The following is a 16830-nucleotide window of genomic DNA, read 5'->3' on the forward strand; positions in this document are numbered from 1 at the left end:
TTATTACAAACAAGATGCAATTGTGTTAATTGTTTAAAGAAAAAAGAAAATACTAAGGTTTCAAGGAACTAGGTGCTATCAAATTATCATATATATATATATATATATATATATATATATATATATATATATATATATATATAACAATGTATGGTTTGTTAGTCGTCTGCCTTGTAGCCCAATGGTTATCGCGCTTGGCTCCGGGTTCGATTCTCGGAACTTTCGATGTTGATCAATCATCTGAGGTAATCAGAAAGCTTCTGGAATTAAAAATGTCAGGAAGGTAACAGATAACAACGATCGGAACCGATCTTCTAGTCACTACATATCAGCCCATAGAAAATCTGCTGGCTTGCCGTAGTCCTCCGTTCGTTTGTTGGTTGGTGAAGTCCATCGTCCCTTTAACCACCGAGGCTATATGAGACGCAGACGCACAGCTTAACATGAAATCCGACCCACATAAGCTGTGGCCAGGAACCAAATGCGAGTATGTTAGTACTCTGTAGCTAATAATGCAAGGAATATGGAGTTTTAACGTAGTACTATGCTTTGTTATGTTGTCCTCAAAAGTGCTATTGGCAATCCTTATGCACGTGCGATGAAAAATTTGAGACCGTAGGAGGATCGAGAGGTTTTATGGACTCTTTCGGATGCATCTAACTGAACTGAACTAGAGCAGCCCCACTGAGCAAAAGAGATGACCTATTTCCAACTCACGTTTAAGGCACGCCCAATATTCCGTGACTTTGAAGTCAAGCAAGATGAGTCTGACGGGGTCATTGAGGAAGGAGGGGGGAGACAGAGCTTTAAAACACAAGAATTAAGAAAAAAGGGGGTCTTTTCTTCTTCTTTGTTCTGACTGACGAATCAGCCAGCGTCACGGTCACGTGGGGGAGCACAAATGCATCTCACAACAATTTGTGCAAGACTGCGCTTTTCCATCATGCATAAAACGTGAGCGGAGTGATAAAATTGCATTCCACAAAATGAAAATATAGAAAGCAGACTGTGTGTATGGGAAAAGAGTGAAGGAGGGGGAATTCTACTGTTTTTTATTAGTTTTATTTCTTAGAATTTCCTACATTAACATTTGTGCATAACCACATAAGTATATGAGCCATAATACTAATAATAATATTAAGAAAAGACAACGAAAGAAGATTCATTGTTGTATACCTGATCATTATAACAAAAAAAAAAAAAAAAAGACTTCATTATTGTAACAGGAATATAAGCGAGATCCAGACGTAAAGAAGGCAACTCATGGGAAACTTAACTTTCCTGTTATTAACCTTATCAACGTAGATACCTTTAACAGGGAAAAGCTTTTAGCAAACTTAAAAATAAAAAGGGAAAACCTCTTGAGAAATTAAGGGAAGCTACAATATTTTAGTGTATTGACGTCCTCCTAATTCCGAAAAATCTAGGGAAGTAAGGCAATTTTAGAGGAATTCAGTTCCCTAGCCTCCTTGCGCTTGCGCACAAGCTTGGCCAGAAAAGACAAATTTTCTGACAAAAATTTACACGTGAAAAAGCAAAATACGTTATTTAAGGAATTTAATTTGTAATATATTTCTGTTGAACTCACAACAGACTATATTTTACACCAGCTTTCCCTAATTCCTCTCCTCCCTTGAACTTAAGTAAGTGAATAGCATAGCTTTTGAAACGCAATACCCCGTAAGCTCAAATTTTACGCTTTTCTGTTGTGTGGTTCATAAGGAAGATGTAACAGTAAAATTTCCTATTTTCGTTTTCAAGAATTTCTCTAATATCTAGAATTTCTGGAAATGAATGATATATTCCAGTTATGAGTAAAAAAAAAAAAAAAAAAAAGTTTCACCTACCCCATATACAAAATTTGAAGCTTGCATATGAAGGAATGTGTCAAAAAATACATGATCAAGAGTAAAACTTAGCATTCTGTCCAGTTCTCCATATCTGTTTCGTGGGATTTTATCACCTATTCATATTCTCTGAAGTTAGAAAGCAGCCATATATCATTTTGTCTTTCCTCACCGATAGAAAAGAAACACGTAGATACACGAATAGAAACATTCCTCCCTACTCGTGCGTCCACCATACTAATTGCTTAATTGTGTTATTTGGAATTTTGAGGTCTCTTTTCAACATTGAGGCTACATGAGAGGCGGATGTACAGCTTAACATGTGACCCTAAGCACAAGGACTGTCATCCGGAATCAAACTCGGATCAACAATATGCAGGAGCTCAATTTATTCAAATGTAAAGATATTTTAATTTAGCTCCTTTACTAGTTGCTGTTCCATGTTTTACCTTGGGAAATATTTTACTTCCTGTTCCTCTTACGTCTTTGATATTGCTTTCCTGAAAGTGAACAAATGATTCATATTTTCTAAAGCAAATAACTTAGCAAGATCAAGTTCCATACCCTTATGTCCAAAACTTCAAAACAAACATGTGATTATAATGAATATTTTCTCGGCTTTCCACCAGTTTTTCGGATTGTAATAATAAAAATATATAATTTATTATGATGGCCTTTCATCATACCAAAAATGATCCCAAATCTGAAAGTTGGTTTCATATAATGATGCACTTTAAAATGTTGACATTTAATTAAAAATATTTCATATCATAGATTAAGAGCATGTCTTTGTAGGTTCACAAATTAATGGGAAATGCATAGAAATTGGCCTCTAAAATATTGAATTGAGGCAGTGGCTCAGTGATAGAGAGATCATTGGTTCGAAGCGTTCCTGGTTAGATCTCACATTATACCTAGGTAATTTGATGGGAAGAAAAACTGCGTTCGTGAGTTTCCTTGGTGCTCTTTAGTCTATTCTCACTAATCGCATCTACTAATTTTTCTATCGTCATTCAGTTACATTTATATTAAACTTAACCTAGATTCAAACATCTTGAGATCACTGACAGCTACTTGACGTAAGTACAACTACTATGAATCCATGAAATCAGAAATAATGGGAATTAAGATTCATTGGGCTGATCATGAACCAGACAGTCGAACTTTTACCTTCTGGTCAGTCAATATCAATATAGTTTGGGAAATACAGATATTACTATTAGGAAACTGTGTACAAGATTTCGATATCCTTAACTTATACGTAATCCTTCCGACAATAGAGATAAAAAGGTTGCATAGCAGTGCAGCTGAAAGATCATGTCCCTTTTCGAAAAGTGTCAGCAGTTTTTTTTTTTCAGACTTCTAGTAATGCAGCAATCTATGACATGCGGGAATACAAATATTAGTAAATGCATAATGTATTTTAAAGATCCATAGCCCAAAATGAGCTATTAAATGTTCTCCCCCACATCCTCTTTTTCTCAGTTACATATTCCATTCAATTTTGTTGTATCCAGTTTAATTTCTGAATTAAATATAGTACTTTTACTTACGATTTGTGAAGGTAACGCATTGAATAGAATCTTTCCCTGAATTCTGTGTTCCTTATATTTTCTTTAGGACTTACCTGCAAATAAAACAGAAAAAATAGTATTAAAGTTAACATTACGTACACTTTATTTCGTGTACTTGATGAAGTTCTAACACTAAAAGCAGTAAGAAAAATAGCATACTTTCTCGAGTGTCACAGCGAACGCTATTTTTATTCCCTACTTTTCCTTCGCCCCATCCCTCTGCGTTTTCTGACTTAGATTCACATAAGTGAATAACAAGATTCATGTTCTCTGTAGCATAAAGCCTTCACATACAATATTCCGTGTTATTTTATGTCTAACAATTCAGAACAAACACATAATAAGCGTTAAATATTCTCTTTCCCAATTATTTGGACTGAATTAAAAAAAAAAAAAATCAAAGTGGCAGAATGGAGGATTATTATCTATTAAGGGAAACATTTATTGTTGTTAAATTCGTGCGTCACCATATATTAAAATTTCCATTGGTACACAATTTCCCATACGAATTAAAGAAGTTGTGGCATTTAATTATTACCTTTTATGATTTATCTACATAATTATGCCACTAGAGTAAAATTACAAAATGTTTCCCATAGGTCTAAGTTTACATATTGAAATCTGTTTTGAAGCGATGAGGAGACATATATTGCGACATGTATTTTTATTGGAACTACGGTGGCTGTGGTAAAGCGCTAGTCTCTGACGCGTGGGTTTCCTGATTTGATGCCAACCCATACCAAATGGGCGATCTGGTGGACAGACACCACGTGCGTAGGTTTTCTCAGGGTTCTCCCGTTTTCTCCCTCTTTTTTATTTCATCATTATCATTCATTTTATCATCACCATCTTCCTTAGTCTCGGTGCATAATTGTGATATATTAAAAAGCTAAAAAAGATATCCTTTTTATTAATAGAAACTTACAAAAGCGATGTTTTTTTAAAGAATTTAGATAGGTTGTCTTTTCCCCGCTAGACAGCAAAATTTTAATATCTATTTTTGCGAAGAAGACCTTCAATATCTGTCTGCAGGATCTCCTTCGCCAAATTAAGGACAACCATAGGCACACCTTCTTCAAAATTCAGATGAAGGTAGCTCAAGAGATATTTGATAGAATATTCGAAATAAAAATAAATTACCTACGTACGATTTTAATCCATACTAATGCATATAAAGTTATATGCAGGGATTAAATTCGGTATCAGGGACTTAAAGCAAATGTTATGTTTATGTGAGAGGGTATGTAGCTTAAATGATGTAGCCCATACCAGTAATGGACTTTAATACTAGCTGTAATGCCTATTCTTCGCATGGGGATAATAGGTTTACGAAAAGTATTGAATCCCTTCTTCCATGGATAAGTATGAGGGACGAATTTAGATTTAAACGGTACCGGGAAAGTCACGTTCATTTTAGTGAACGCAAAAACTATGGATTGGACACTAATATCGGTCATTTTCCATTATTTTTATATGAACTTCCTCTTTCACATTGATGGAGAATGGAGACTGAATTTAGACTTAAATAGCATCAGATATCATTATCTAACTCAGGGTTAAAAAAATGGATTGAACACTAAATACCAGTCGTTTTTCAATTAGTCTTACATGTCACCCTTTTCCACCCTCACCTCAATACCGATGGCGGATGAATTTGTACCTAAACGGTATCTGGAGTGCCACTATTCATCCCAGTGATCTCGAAAATTATGGACTGGACACCGATATCAGGATCCTTGTTCTGTTTGCCTATATTGGTATCTATGTTAAAAAATGATGGAAAAAGCTACGAACAAATCACACTTATAAATATCATTGTTAATTATGCATTAATCTACTAAATTATAGGTGAACTTAGAAATGGAAGAACATTTGGAGTATATTTTCCATGGGTTAACGTATATGCGTTTGGTATGCGTGTTTTGAGGTTAGATATCTGATAGGGCACAATTTTTAATGTCGAGGCAACTGGGTAGCTAGTTGAATTAGGAGAAACAGGGTACTCCCATCAAAAAACAAAAGTAATAATAATAACGAGAATGTGAAGTGATGTGCTGGTCACACAATATGATACTTAAGGCGTTTCACAATTGTTTGTCATACCTCTCTGGTGTCTACATTATTAGATAGTTTTAGCTTTATTAATAACTAACTCAAATGCCCGTTCAACACACCCCCTTAAGGCACGCATTTCAATGAAGTTGTGATGATACCTACGTGTATATGATAAAAAATTATAAATCTTAAACTCTATATTCCCCTTAGAATACTTCCTTTAATAAAAGCTACAAGATAAAAGTCACTACAAGGTAGGCGACAACTACAAGTATTCAAGAATTCATTTCAAATTGATCAGTCTTTTACCAGTGTGATCAAAATCAAAAACAACAAACAATATAGTTTTCAATGCGGCAAAAAGTACATAAAATACTTCCTTTATAACGAGAATTTTCTAAAGCACTGGCACGTATATCTACTTGTATATACCGAGTTTCATATTTCTAAATTGACAGGCACTTGACATACTAAATTTCACGAATTTTGGCTTCTCCGCTGCCCTTTTAGAATACGCATTTAAATCAAAGTGAAGTGACGGAAGACTAGCTAGAGTTAGCTGATAACTATATTCCTAAATTCATTTCAAACGGTTCAGTGTTATTTTGTAATGCTATCCCACAAAAGACCAGGCTCATTTTTATATTAATGATAAAGGTATCCATTTAAAAAGAAGGAGTTTCATAAGGAAAATATCAACCACCAGACTACGTTTCACTTTCTTGACACACTTGGAAAACTATATTTGGTACTATAATTACTTCTACTTCAATTCAATCAATAACCTATTTTACTTTTACCATGCACACACATCACTGTAACAGGAAACAAAAGTCAAAGAATAAACTAAATTAGGAAACTTAAACAGAAATTAAAAATGCCGTCAATGGCCCACGCCAGCATTCAGTAATAACCACGTTACTGTTTTTGGTCGTGATTATACCTAGTATAAGGAGTGGCTCCATTCAACATTCAAGAACTGCACGAACACCTAAAGCGCTTTACAGTATATGCGTATAGTAAATATGTCCGTAATTTTGTAAGAGTTTCTCCTTTCCCTTTAGAAAACATGTCTAGACTTATCCAACATCCTAAGTGTTAATATCTATGCATTCATGATCTTAACAAAAGGAAGTCTTAAGATACACCTTATTATCACCATCATCTTGATACATTAAACAATGTACAGATGTGTATAAAAGTATCTGATCATCCACACCTCTTTGAAAGTACTTGCAACCGTTTATAGAATTTTTAATATTTTGGGTTGAGATAGATTTCAACTGACCAAAGAATACTCATACGTACATCTTATTTGCTAAGTTTAGTTCAATTTAGGGATAGAAATGTAGGATTTTTTTCCAAGAAGTAGTTTTCCATACATTTAAAACAAGACAACATTTGTCAGAGGAAGTCCACACCTTTCTCCATGTCCTTTTTATCATTGATTTTAGTTTTCCGCGCTGGTCAAGCGACTAGAGTACATATCTTTGGTGCACTGGACTTACGTTCAATTCCGAGTGAAAGAACATTGAACACATTACGGGAGTTCAAATTCTACCATAAAATGTAGGTCCATCTTTCATACAGTTTCTGTGCTAAAAAGAGACGCAAAATCAACCAAATTCTTTTTGAAGGTTCTAAATAATTTAACAATGATTTAATGAAAACACAGTTGTCCGCAATTCATTCTAAATTTTAGTAAAATTCCTCCAAATACAGAGATTACGTAATCTTCTATTAAAAAAAAAAAAAAAAACAAGGAAATGAAAAAATGAAATGAAATCTTTCAGCTTAACATTTCACGAAAAATATGAAAACTGTACCAATTGGCCTATGCGATCCAAAGTTATCGGATCGCATGTATGCAAAGTTATGTTCTTAAGTTACCGCTGTAAATATTGTAAATCACTACAGAAGAGTGAGTGTCTTCCTAAGACCCAATGAATTTACATGTGACTTAGCATTTCCAAGATAATTGAAGTATTGACTATCATGTTTCACCATCTAGATATCTGTGTGCTATTATTGCTTCGTGTGTACTTAGCTCAGTTTTCTGTAAACCTACAGGATAGGAAATCGGAAAAAGTTCCACTGTGCATTAAAATACGTTAAATTGGGCATCTCTCTAGTGTAGTCAGTGACTGTACTGGCACTTGGCTGCATATTTTGAGGAACCATTTACATATAGCAGCGTTTCCTAAACTGTGGTCTGTGCAACAGAAGTGGTTCTCGAGGTATGTATTTGTGATCATCTTAAATTGAACATTAGTCAAAAATCAGACAGAAAATGTACAATTCAAGTCGATTGCATATCATGTACTATTATCGACAATTTTCAAACAGGTAAGCTTATAGATTATGCAGATTAACAAGGTAAAGATTACAGAAATTCTAATAGCTTATATAGATGCATTATCATAAAGTATTATTAATAGCCTTCAATTATTAAAAACAAAACTAATAATGTAATTTCTTGTATTAGTACAGTACATTATATAAAATTAAGACAATTTTGATTAATAGAGGGTCTCCTGTTTAAAAAATATAAGTATACTGGTTTATGGTCACAACATTAGAGAAAGATAATTTTGCTTTAGAGGCACGATGGCAACCAGTAAAACATTCTGGTTTTTACTTGGAAATGTTTGACAAACTCTGATTTATAACCATATTTAATAAGTTAGCTACTACTAACTTAGTAAGAAGTTTGAACTTTAGAATGGCAAACTTAGAAAAGTTAAAATTTATTTAATCAAATGTTACTTTCAATTAGATGAAATTGTGTTATTTTTAGTCACTAAGATTTGTCTTCATTTCGTAGTCTATCTAAAAGTATGTTCTAGCACACTTTCCGTAACAGCTAGATGAGTGGATATAAACAGAAAAGAATTTGAAAGGTTAGAAAAAATACAGAAAACTGGCATTGATGGATCTGGTGAGAAGGGATAGATTGAGACTAACGATTAGGAATAAGACATAATATATTTTTAGATAGGTATATATAATTTCTATTAAGACATGTTGAAATGAATTTTTCAACACCAATAATTGTATTTTAACTTGAACTCATTTAATCACAACTAGATATTTCACATATACCTTTCCTGGCATAATTTAGGTCTAATCAATGATCACTAGGATCACACTAGTAGGCCTTATAAGATTGGTATGTTAGTATATTCGTTCGTCTGTCTGTTACTCCATACGACAACTCGAACAACAGCAAATTTTTAAATTAGTTTTTCTTTTAGTAGACAACAGGAGCGATTACCTAGGGCAAGTTTGTTAATGGAGTCAAATTGTTAACATTTTCACTGGCAATAGTGACTTTCCATTCATTCATAAAACATTTTCGCGTAACAATAATATGCAACCCTCAAAATATTTAAGATTCGCAGGTTGCATAGACATCAAGGCAAAACATTACATATTTACGAATTGTTAATCCTTATAATAAACGCAAGACCATTCATTCATAAATGTGCACTTCGTGTGATTCTCTTTATTGTCTTTAGCAGAGTTTATAAACTTTTTATTTCTTTCTTACTTCGTTCTTTTCTCTATTTCTTACTACTTCTTGTCATTTCTGCTCATATCTCTGCTCAACAACCACGCATTTTCAGCTATTTATAATTATACAAACACCATTATTTATAAATATTTATGCATTCTTTACAGGACCACCATTCTTTACAGGTCCTAACAGCGTTACATATACTGAAGCCTCTCAATAATCAAAATAAAACAGCACTTGATAATTAATTAAAATTAATCAGCTTTCATTTACATATTTGCTCCTAACTTCTTCCGATATTACGAGTAACTACCTTTTCCAACTTATTCTGTTAAATAACATTTTCTAGAGCTGGCAACCATGGGCGATATTTTAACCTCACTTGATATATGAGTAAATTGCGTGCTACATATAATTTATTTTATATTTATAAACTCCAGTTGCATTTACATGAACATTCACGTTATTCCAGTTTGCTAATTGCCTCTCACAATGTAAAATCATATCTAACGGATGCTTCATAAGGAACAAGACTCAACATAATAAAATAATCGTCGAAATTGTCAACACTGAAGTACATATAATAACTGCTAATACAGCGTAGCATAGACCTTGAACAAAGTATCGAGATACAAGGAAGAAACTTAATCTTTGTCTCGTTTTAGATAATTTTCTCACAAATACTACGTAAATAGTTGACAAACAAAGGAGAGGAAAAAAAGTAAATGATCAAAACATAATTTTCAGTTATTTTTCATCAGGGTAAAACAACTGTTTTCAAATTTGAATCTTTTCTAAACTGCAGGAAATAATTATAGACATCCTGGTTTCTGTTCAATTTTATCATAATTTAATGAAAGAGTCCAAGATAGATGTAAGACTGGACTTGTGTATATTCATTTGAGAGAAATGTTCTTCTACGGCTATTTTATTTAGGATTGGATACGAGATAAGAATTTAGGCTCTCATCATCTTGAAAAAGTGTTGTGAAAGTGACGTCTCGACATGGTCGTAGATGTAAAACATAGACATAGATGTATCGTAAAACCGATGTTTACATACATCGTCGCTAGCCGATTGCTTGTTTTTTGACCACATTTATCGCCGAGTACCGTAAAATATTCCCTGAAGTTCGGACATATTTTCCGACAATCGCCATTAAAATCCATTGATTTGTTCAAAAAAAGAGAAAGAAAGAAAAAAAAAGGCTAGCAATGAGATATTGAAACACCGTCTTCCACAACGTATAAGCATAGGCCAACTGAGTTCGAAGTCCCGTTCACGTTAGTTCAGCGGCCAAGCGTTTCGGAGACAAATGCCATTGCTCAATTTGAAGGTAGCCACATTTGGAAAGTGACATTTGAATGACAATACAATCGAATAGGGGTGGCAAATAAATTTTATCAGACTATCAACCCGGTGTGCCAAACAGAAGGCATGCAAGTTGTAAGACGCTTTTACGCTTCACCTTCTCCCTAATAAGTGTTCTTATCTTGTAAAATGTGTACGTTTTGACCTCACCACTGTGCTGGGCATCCAAGAAAGTTTTCGATACCAAAAATGAAGCGTATATCTAAAAAATAGTTACATCAAACTTTTTGCAAAATCTGCTCGATTTTTGAACTTTTAACGCTCGTATTTCAAACACGCTTGCGATCCGTTTCCGGAATTGTTTCATATGTAAAAACGAGTCGATTGAGTATACTATCATATGAAGTCAGAGTAACACCTCACGACCTTTCCTAGTTAGTTAAATCTCTTGTTGCACCCGAAAACAGTAAAATTTATTCTAATTCGTGACACTTGGAGTCAAATTTGTTAAGTGCTCCTGGAGATAAAGCTGAAAAAAGTTTTAAAAAATAAGAAGTCTTTTCCATGACTTTTTGGCCTGGAAAAATTTTGATCTTTTCTAAATATTTCATTTTTAGTGGAGGGATAACAGTGTGTCCCATCTTTCTTCTTTCGATTATAGCATGAAAAATATTTAATTCTTGTATTCTGAAGACAAACAAAAATAAAAATATATTTAGGAATAAAAGAAAATCGAACATTCAATAATAAATGGAAAGGGTAGTTCGGTGAACTTTCTAGTTGCAGAACTATTGGAGTAATGTTTAAACACACAAATGTTTTAGTAAAACTTTTAATAATGTTAGCAGTTACTGTATGGGGATGCAGTAGATTTGGTTTAACAAAGTTATAATGTTAAACTTAAGAATGAACTAAAACTTCATTATATATAACATTTATTCTGACCATTAAAATTTGAAGATAAAGTTCAAAACGCTATCCACAAATTTCTTATTTGAAACATTTTGACATGGTTTAAGAGTAAAGAAAGAAGGAATTCTATGATTAATGAAGTTTTACTACAGTGTTTATCTAACAACATAATCATTTATGACTTATTTTGTAAACTGAACTCATTTTAGGGTACAATAGAATATCTGAAAATCAGGATAAAGTGTTTCCCAAGCGAAGATGATGATTAAGCGAAATTTTATACCAAAACAAAAATTGTTTTGGTATCTTTTTTCGGTTCCTGATGCTTTATTCTTGCTTGAAAGATTAAAGTATAGGTAATTTTAAAACGTATCAAGGTATACACTTTCCAGGTTCTTGATAAGATTGTTAGGCAACCAACACAACATCTGTGATATGTAGGGTGCATAACTTAGACTCTGCTAGATCTAGGATTTTTATTTTAAAGCTGTATTCCTATATATTAAACACTGTTAAGATACATTCAAAACTTCTTTTTTGTTCAGTGATAGAACACTTCAGGCATTTTCGGGCATGGTAAACAATGACCCAATGTTGCTTCTAAAAATGTCCAAATACTATTTTTTTCTGTAAGTTCAGTAAACGATTAGCGCCATTATTTCGCAAACAGAAGATTCCGGGCTAGAATTTTTGGTCAAAGATCAGATTGAAGTTTTGTGAGAGTTTCCTTTGTTCCAAATGGTGTCTTTAAAACAAAAGTGTAGACGATATTGCTTCCCACTTCTCATAATACATTTCCAATGTAAAGTAACGTGGCTTTTGTATTTGGAACTTCCTTAAATAAACTAAATAAATAGATAATTATCATTGTTCATTTGAGTGGGGACAAGATTTAATTGAAAATCATAGATTTTCGGTTTAGTTTTAAAGACGATTTGAATAAGACACAAATTGCAGTTAAGCGAACGAATTAAGTATGTCAGCACATTCTCTTGTCTGTGTGTATAAAATGGAAAATCAAATCCTTATGTTAGAGCTTCTTCGTGCTTATATGGTTAGCATACGCGCTTCTGTGTGGGACAACCGGGATCGATTCTGAGTGAAAGCTCATGAGGTACGTCTCACGTTTAGCTGTAGGTTCACGTCTCGTATCGCTTCGGTGCTAAAGGACTTTAATCCATCCAAATATTTGCGTTAATGTACCCTAAATGATATCGTAATTAATTAACAATGATTAATTGTTAAAGTATTAGAACACCTTCTACTTAGTGCCCTTTAGAAAAAATACGCTACTCACGACAAATTTTATTATTCTATGCGTTCTAATTGATTGTGAAGGAATGTATCAAAATCTAAATAAGTGAAATAAATTAGTATTCCTTGTTCTAAATTTTAAAATATTAGTTTCGTAAAGACGTTATTATTAAAGTAGCTAGAGAAATTGGGTCGAACTCCTATCTACACACTAGGGTTTTGTCCGCTAAAATCACAGGGAGGTATTTGGAAGTAAACACACTACTACAAAATAATCTCAGCACCAAATAGAAAACATGATGAAGAAAGAAAAAAAAAGGGGGACAAAATGAAGTCGAGCAATAGACTTACTGACAAGTGAGTTCCAGCGAGAATGAATTATTATTGGGATGTAGCCAGCGCTGTAAATCAAAATCGTAATAAAATGCATTCGTAAAATCAGGTTCTAATAAAACTTCAAAACTGCCGGTACGTAAGCATCGGCATGTGTTACATGTGCTACATATTAACTGTGGACCATTTATACATTTTTTATTTCATTTTCTCTTTTTCAATACACTTAATTGCATCTTGGATGAATATCTAATATTTTACGATAGCAGTAGATAATCTAAATCGAAATTTATTTGTTGTTTTATCAAATTGAGATCATCACAAGTAAATTGAGATTTAGCTTCGCGGACATACATATAATATATTCAAACAAATAGGTATTTACTTTAAAAAAATGTTGGAATGTACTCTTATATTTTCATTTATAGAATAAAGAAGAATCCGTTATATTAACTGATTAAATGCGTTATATTTCTTCTTTGATACAGAATAGAATAAGATCATAATCCTTGAAATATGAGTGTTGAAAAGATAATTGGAGTAGCTATCGTGTCTCTAAAATTATTAACCATAATGAAAGGTTTGGATACTAAAGCTTTCGTTTTTTTAAGCGTTTCGTGGCATCAGGTGTTAAATAATGGAGTCGTAACAGAAACATGGATCTTCTTTTAATTATTAAATTTTTGTTGTTGTTGTTGTTTATTTTAGCCGAAAGCAAAATTAGAAGATTACAACGAACAACAAAAACTATATATATTAAAAAAAAAAAAAAACTTACCTACATTTCAAAAGAATTCTGTATATGCTGTTAGTTGTTTTTATATTGTATTTTTAATCCGTTTTTGTTTTTCCTGCTTTGATGTTAAACCGATGTTGTCAGATAAATAGATATATTCCACAAGCTATTTCTGCTACAACTTATAATTACATTTTTTTTTTACTACTACTTCAGAACTTAAAATTACATAACAGGAAATTCTCAGTATACAACTAGTGAAATCTTTAAAATATGGCTGGCCTATGCAGTGTTTATTTTATAACTTTATTTAGTTTTTCTATTTTCTTTATACGATTTCAACGAAGATATATTGAAGTGATATTATCACATTTTCTTACCTTACATAACTCCATTTTACTTTACGGTGGATGGTGGAGGATAATTTAGCTGTGTGACATTAAGATGTTTCTGTATATGAACCAGCTCAGTCTGTAAGTCAAATGAGTGTGTTCTCCGAATTATAAAACAGATTCTATCTTAATATACTAATATATGTGTTCGGGATTCGAGTCAGCCCCACAAAGCTAGCTACTTGATTATGATTGATAACGTACGAACCCCAAAATTACAAATTGGATGGTTTCTCACCACTCCGTGCAGACCCGTAGTCAGAACACTAAGGAAGGGGGCTGGCGAGAATATTTTTTTGGGTGGAGGATGACTTGAGTTTACCTTACATTCATTCATATATACATACATACCAAAAACAACTAAAAGTTTCAGAGTGCTGAAGATCACAGAGGTGTTCAGCTCCTTCGATCGGCTCCTATAACGTAGATAGGTAAGTAGAAAATAACTCATTAGAATAAGGTTTGCCCAACTGAAAAGGAGGTTACAGGTATGTCTAAAGTATAGCTATCATAAAAAATGGTGCTTACAGAATATGATAAGTACGGTTAATGTGTAATATGATACCTACAGGTAATTGCTATTGATATTGATGCCCTGGTCCCAACGCATAGAATAAGGGTGGATGGCTTCAATGTAGAGTACGTTTGTTTTATCTTGGCACGCTTTCCGCCAGTGCACTTGGTTGGTTTTTCAAGTATTTTCTGTTAGCACTCATGTGAACGTTTTAATCCAATAGCCGTTTTATTGGCTTTGTCGTGTAGGTGACGTTAGTTGTCAGCCAGCCCATCAAATGAGGTCTTTGCTATTTGGCGGGTATTTGAAGTGCTTAGTTGCCACACGCGAACAAGTGTGTTACAGTGACTTGTGAGTGGTGTGGCGTTTTGCTGTGTTTCCTAGTGTATTGTAACTCGTAACTTAACTGTGGCGTGGCAAGAACGCGTTGCAGACAGATTCATCCTTTAGGTGAGAAGCGTGCCAAGATAAAACAAACGAACTCTAGAAACTTTCGAGTTGTTGATGGATACATCGTTCCACGGTGTACTGCACTTCCTTGTCATAGGTAAACCACCGACCTTTCGATGATTCTTTTCTAAGGGGGTGCAGATATGGGAGTCTCACGGAGAAATATCGGAAATAAATGCACAAAGGATATTTGAGGAGTTCCCATCGAAATGTTTTCAGCAGGTTAAGAGTATTTTTGGCCACATGGGATCTGGAGGAATCACCGCGCTAAACAACTTTCCCAGACTGAGAAAACAGCAGGCAGTGATGTTCGCTACAAGTTTAAACTTCACATCACGCTATCTATTGACAAACATATTTTCCGCACTTTGATGAGATGCAACACCGTCTGTCAAAATCTACTTTTAGCTTGGTCAATCCTTATATAATACTCTCTAATATTCTATTCTGATTCATATTCAGCAGCTCGTGAGAGAGGCAAGGCACGGTGCGAGAGGCTGCTGGTTCGGTCCCACAACATATGAGATTATGAAGGCCAACATTGTGTTCTTTGATTTTCTGCCACATTTTAATTCAAACAACTTTGTATATAACTTTCATTAATCATTAATCTTTTTTTTAGCCTAAAGAACATAAGTGACGTTAAATGATGATGATAATCTTAAGCGTCAACAACACTCACGATTTCTATAAACAAGACATAACACTAGACTACTTTTAACTGTTATAAAGAGAAAACAATGACCCGATGAACTGTGGGAAGGCAACTTCCTCCTGGAAACAAAATCAAAGCATACTGGGATCTATGCTCAATACCTGAAACCAAAGTAAATAATATTATATATATATATATATATATATATATATATATATATATATATATATATATATATATATATATATATATATATTGAAGATGGGTTTACAAAAGGGACAAAGTTAGTATTAAGATTAAAAAAGAAATTATTTAAAGTTTAAACTATCTGTTGTTGAATGATGTGTTTGATTGGTTGATTAACATGGATCACCGAGACAAATCTTCAACGCCTCTGGAACTGCACGGAAAAGTGACATAGCTCCTTTCTGCTTCTGCTAGCTTCTCTTTCAGAGAGAACAGGAATTCTATTATATTTTCAGTTTCTTCATTCCTGTCTTACTGGAGTCTTGCTCCGTGTAATTATGGCTAGAACAAATTCTTCTGTAATTAAAGGTGATGATTCACGTTGAAAGGACGAACAAGGAAATCTATTGATAAAATAATTTCTGCTGTCAAAAGAGCTGAAAAGTTGGTCTGCCGCGGTCTTTGCAAGCAGCATACACATAATTTCATCAGCAGAGGGTTCAATCTTCAAAGTTCATATAATTTCAGGGTACACGCGGTTTATGTATACTTATCTCAATTAGACTAGATTTGATTTTGAGTTTAGCGTCCCTTTTAGCAGCGAGGCTATATGAGACGTGGAACCTATAGCTTAACGTGGCATCCGAACCACAACAGCTCCTGCCGGAAATCAAACACGGGTCTTCTACGCCAAAGGAGTGTACGTTAACAACTTAGGCAAGAGGGAACTCCACTTACCTTAATATGGCAAACGTTATTTCTAATGAGTTTGGTATATCAAAACTCCTACCGTGTGCAGTTATGTGTACGTTTGTGTGCAGAGAAAAAATTCTCAAGAATCATTTGATGGCTCACCATTAATTTTGACCAGGATGGTCAAGGTCAGTAGTTAGAAATCGAATTTGTAGATGGAGTTGTTATTGAAACCGGAAGTGTAGAAATAAACCATTTCCGGTTTTAGCTTAACCATTATAAAGCAAAAAGGGTAGCATATAGAGAAAAACAGTTTTCTGCATTCGATTACGAGTTTCAAGTAATCGATTTAGCGTTCTAAGAATATGTGCAATCGTCACCTTCTATTCAAACCGAAAGTT

General features: G+C 33.7%; 1 protein-coding gene across 4 annotated transcripts in view; it reads right to left on the reverse strand.

Annotated features, from left to right (window-relative positions):
- The window catches only part of LOC145693424 (uncharacterized), a 535492-nt gene that overhangs the window by 446170 nt on the left and 72492 nt on the right, over positions 1-16830 (reverse strand). Inside the window, exon 2 of one of the 4 annotated variants that reach the window (XR_014132769.1) lies at positions 3328-3474. The exons of the other annotated variants lie outside the window; for them this stretch is intronic. The gene's annotated coding sequence lies outside the window, so the exon portion shown is untranslated. Of the gene's footprint in view, positions 1-3327; positions 3475-16830 lie in introns of those variants that run through there. 4 annotated transcript variants of the gene reach the window in all.

This window comes from Thermobia domestica, chromosome 8, assembly GCF_964235325.1.
Source record: "Thermobia domestica chromosome 8, izTheDome1.hap1.1, whole genome shotgun sequence".
Classification (NCBI taxonomy): Eukaryota; Metazoa; Arthropoda; class Insecta; order Zygentoma; family Lepismatidae; genus Thermobia; species Thermobia domestica.